The following is a 5,414-nucleotide window of genomic DNA, read 5'->3' on the forward strand; positions in this document are numbered from 1 at the left end:
CTGATTGGAATTCATTTTTGCCCAAATAAACTCTTAAAATTTTTAATATGACTCATAAAGTTTATCTCTTAACATTGTTATACATAATAATAAATTGAAACTTTAAAGAAAACCTATAGATAATAAAGAAATAATGAAACAGAATGAAAAAGGAAAGCCTAATAATAAGTATACATCAGTAGGACAGGGTGTGCTACATGAAATATAAGCAGACTTGGGTTTTCCTGCATAGGACTACCCTTATTCATTATAATTAGCAATAATTGTGCCTTGGATAAACCTCATTGGCTACAATACTGCCACTGTGCAAAGTTTCCCCTTATTCATTTTAGAACCAAATCCCTCCTGCTCCAAATTGTCATTGGGATGCCCATCTAAATATAACATTTCCCAAACCATATGACCAAGTGTTAGCCAATGGGATGTGAGCAACTTTCAGGTCACATTCTTAAAAGGAAGCTACTTGCCTTTCACTTGTTCTTTTCACCTAGGAAGTATCAACAACTGGAACAGTCACCTTGGATCCAGGGATGGAATCTATGCTGATGATGGAAAAGCAACTCTTCCAAATCCCACTATGTTACAATCTTAGAATTTTATGCAGCAGAGACATAAATCTTCTGTCATGTTTAAGTCACTGCTAATTAGTCTTTGGATTAATACTTAACTAATATAGGACTTAATATAAACAATTGTGGGGTTTCTTTCCAACAAAATCTAACCTCTGATAGAATACCTATATAACTGAGGATCTTGCTTTGCCTGATAAGTGAGAACTAAAAATAACAGAATTATTACAAAAAAAACAGAAGGAAAAGACAGCTGTATTTAACTTTAGACAAGTAAATATTCTTTACTTTTTGAAAAATGAATTTGAAAGAGTTTTAAATTTTCATAGGTATAATATCAGATTTATTTGCAAAATATTTTGGATGAAGTAAGCAAGGATCTTCTAAGTCTACACATTTTATTTATGTTTTTATTCAACTAAATGCACTATATGAATTGTCCTGTTTCTGTGAATGAGCTCATCATTTTCTCTGGCTCCAAACCATCTTGCCAGCCTTCCTTCTTCCCTCTTCTGCCATCCTGTTAGTCTCTTCTTCCTTTGTTGTAGAGCCTCCCATACGAATTCTTTCTCTTTTATGTCACTGCTGTATGAAAATCATTACCCACTTCTTCCAGCGTTCTTAAAACTCTCTAAGTGGCCATTACTCCAGCTGCCTCTAACCCCCTGTCTTTTTATTCTACCAGTTCAAAACTTATGGAGAAAAAATTTTTTTAAAATCTTCATTGTGCAAATCATTTGCTTCATCAAATACTTGCAAAAGTTAACATATAAATTTCAGTCTTCTTAGACATTTTGTTATTTAAGCTCCATCCATCGTTATTTCCTGAATACAAAACACATAGTCACACCTCCATTTGCTCAGTCCATACTCTGCCTGAAAAGTATTTTTGATTCAAAACCTCCCAAGGCCCATTCTTCCTTCAAAGCCTACATCATGGCCTGCCCTTTTCATAAGATCTTCAACTGTCCTAGGGGCTCAGCCTCTCTTCTGAATTCATAGTGTTCTTATATGTTCCAAGCATCTAGACCCTCTATTATATCTCATCCTTCAAGAGACAGTAGAAGACACCAATCAGTTGAAATATATATCTAACCTACTGTGCAGGTGGCACTATGCTTGGTGGTAGGAATTCAAAGAAAAGATATGATAGCTGCTGCCTTTGAGAGGCTTACAGACAATTTGGAAAGATATTTAAAAAGCAAATCACAATACAAGATTATACAGAGTTCTTAGAATTCAGAAGTTGGACACATTTAAGGTTGTGGCTCTTACTCCAGCCCCTGGGATTTTATCACCTTATTTGTCATTCTTCTCCCCAAAATTAATTTGTTTTAAAACTACCCTAAGAACTTATATTTAAACCTCTTTGAATTAATAAACCTTAAAAGACTAATAACATCTATAACCTTTATGTTGAATAAACATATCTCTCCCACTTTTCATTCAAATGGTACCTGTTTAGGAAAAGAAGATTGTTTCATGTGTCTGAATGAAAAGTGTGATGATTCCATGCTTTCCTTTTTATCCTTAGGTAGTAAAAAAATCCCATAATCATTTTCAATAACTAAATGCCTTTTGTATTAATAAAAATATCCAATTCCAAATAGGAATCAACATTCTAAACCTGAATCAAATTGAGTCTTCTCCCTCACATACCACCTCGGGAATCACTGAAAGCAGAATGTAGGCAGAAGGAGTGGGGTATAATTTTTCTTTTCTCCTTCTACACTTCGTTCTCCAATTCCCCCTCTTTGATTTTGGCAACCACAGTTTCTGAACCTGCCCATGTCAAAATAGAGCATAGATGAGAGGGACAGGAAATATCTAACTCACTCTTGTGAGGAGGCCTCCCATTCTTTCGGTCAGGTGGATTTAATGCTAACTTCCTCACTCCTTGCTACTTTTGCAGATTCTTTGGAAATCTTGTTCATTATCCTCTTACCTGAAGTTTTCTTGACCCACACACAAATACACTGTATGTTGGTGTTAGCTCACTCCCTTTTCAGTTTTTATAAATTGGAGATCTACCTCTAGCTTCTCCTTTGCTGAGTCCAGTTCACCCATCTAGGAGCAAGCCTGCATAGGACACACACTAGTCTTCCTTGCCCATCTCCTACATCTGGGAAATGAGGGGGAAACATTCATTCTTTGGTCAGACGAATGAAGAATGCAGGCTAATCCCAGCCTAAGCAGACCACTGGCACGTCTCTCACCTGCTAGATTTCTCAGGCATGTGTGAGACACTGATCATTATGTTGCCTTAATTCAGGATATCAAGCTCTCCTAGTTCGGGATGTCAGATTTAGCAAATTAAAGTACAGGCATCCAGTTAAATTTGAATTGCAGATAATCAACAGATATTTTTAGTAGAAGTATGTTCCCTACAATATTTTGGACATACATTTTACCAAAAGGTCATTTGTTGTTTATCTGCAATAGCAATTCAACTTTAGCTTGCGTGTTTAGTATTTTATCTAGAAATTCTACTCCTAGTAGTTCTGTTGATGTCACTCTCTTGACCTGAAGTGAGGAGGGGACTCCCCCAACCATTGACTTTGGGGATGAATCTCTCAGTTCAACTTTATACAAAGAAATACTTTTCCTAAGTCCCCTATCAATCTTCATTCTTTGAAATATTTTAAATAGTCAACCTTAGGGATGATAACCTTTCTTAATATTTCCTTTGGAAATTTGCATCTTGATTTGGTGGAGATGCAAGGTTAAAAGGACTCTCACGTATTGCTGGTAAAAATGTTAATTGTTACAACCATGTTGGTTTGCAACCTGACAAAATCCATTAAAATAAAAATTACATACACACTTTGGAGACTCCTTTCCTGAGAATCATTATATACATGTAAAATGACACTAGTATAAAATGTTTCATAACAAGGATATCCTAGCAGTATTGGTTCATAGAAGCAAAAAAGGAAACAAAAATCAGTAAAAATTTAAATCACCATCAATAGAGGAATAACTGAATAATTTATGGTACAAAGCTCACTCTGAAATATTGGAAAGAATAAATTAGAACTATTCCAATTGATTTGGAGAGATTTCCATAAGGTATAGTTGAGGAAAACTTTTAACTTCATCAAAAAGTACATGTTTCTAAAAATAAATGAATTATCACGATAGAAACCTCTATTTATAATTTTTCCTATAGCTACAGAAAAAAGGAGAAAATATGGAAGACTACATGTAATTGTGTTTATGACAGATCATGGGGAGTACATATATTAGGTTTGCAGAGTCTGGTGGGAGGGAAGATTTTTTTTTTTTTTGCAAAAAATAAACTTCGCTTTTCCAGTGTAAAAATTCTACTTTCAAAAGCTCTTTTGCAAAGTATCGATCCTTTCCATTAAACCAGACCTAGATCTAGCCTTTATTGTTGACTTTAACATACAACCTTTTACCCTAAGGCTTCAGGCTAACTTTGCGTAAGTAAATTGTTCAATCATTAACATAGTTTAATTCCACAGACAAAGCTTTAGTCATTTATAGGCACATATGGTAACCAAAAATAATAATAATAATAACTTTATTGTAAATCTTAAAAGGCAGACAAGCTGATTTTTCGGGAAACAATAGTAAATAGATAAAATTTAAATTATCTAACAGGAACTCCCTCAGTTTGCTCCTACGAAACAGGAAATTTACAAACCTACTTATGCAGGCATATGATGTTTTCTTCCCTCCTGTTACATTAGAAGCGAGGCCATCTCTCTTTAAGCACAGCTCTTTCATCTGTGCTTTGAGATCTACTTACTTTTGTATTCCGAGGATGCTTATATTATTAATGATTGCTTCTAATCCCTATTTACGGAACCAGTCCCTCTCAACTAGATCCCTCTAACATACAAGTACACAAAATCATCCTTCAACCACGTATTTGCCTCCAGCTTATCACCATACTCTTCTTTACCTTTAATCTAACTTCTAGAAAGAACTGTTCATAGTTTCATCTCCTTTTCTTTGGCTCATCACTCCTAAGTCTATTCCAAACTGGCTTTCTTTGTCTTTTCTACAGTGAAAGTTCACTGACCTCACCACTGACCTTCATGTCATGGAATTCAATGGATATTTTTCTGTCCTCTTCTTATTTGCTGTTACCATAGCATTTGACAATGTAGACAGCTCCATTATTTCTATTGTCTCTGATATTTTCCTTCTCTTTTCTTGGTTTCTGTGACATCACCCTCTCTTGGTTTCCCAGCTATATTTCTGTTCTCTTTTTAATCTCATTTATGTTCATTCTTCTAGTCCTGCCTATTTAATGTTGCAATTTCTCAAGACTCAGATATCTTTCCTTCTCTCTAACTCTCTCTCTAAAACTTCAGATCTATGGCTCTAATTACCATCCATGTGTTGATGACTCCAATCTTTTCATCTTTGTAGTTCCAGATAGACCTCTGCTCTGGGTCATATATCCAACTACCTTCTCAACATCTTTACTTGGATATCAAAAGCATTTCAAGCTCCTTCTATCTGTGATTGAGCACATTACCCTCCTTCAAAACCTTGATTCTCTCCCACTGTTAGAGTTCAGCACCGTCATACTCTAGAGGCATAAGCCAGAAACTTAGCAGTCATTCTTATTATTTCCCTTCTCTTATCTTCCCATACTTAATTGATCATTAAATCCTTTAAGTCAATCATCCAAATATATTTCAAACCTCTACTCTTATCATTATCTCCTCTGTAATCAGTACTTATCCAAGCTATTAGCTATTCTCATTTCTTTCCTGGACAATATTTATAATAAATTGGAATATATAATTATTATTATTATTATTATTATTTAACCTACAAACTGCTTTTCTTTTATCTGTATTAGGTCTC

At 34.8% G+C, this 5,414-nt stretch overlaps 1 pseudogene; it reads right to left on the reverse strand.

The window, feature by feature from the left end:
• Positions 1-240: 240 nt before the first annotated feature.
• On the reverse strand, positions 241-314 carry LOC114235623 (U4 spliceosomal RNA; annotated as a pseudogene).
• Positions 315-5,414: the final 5,100 nt, after the last annotated feature.

The sequence above is a fragment of the Balaenoptera acutorostrata genome, chromosome 11 (genome assembly GCF_949987535.1).
Source record: "Balaenoptera acutorostrata chromosome 11, mBalAcu1.1, whole genome shotgun sequence".
NCBI lineage: Eukaryota > Metazoa > Chordata > Mammalia > Artiodactyla > Balaenopteridae > Balaenoptera > Balaenoptera acutorostrata.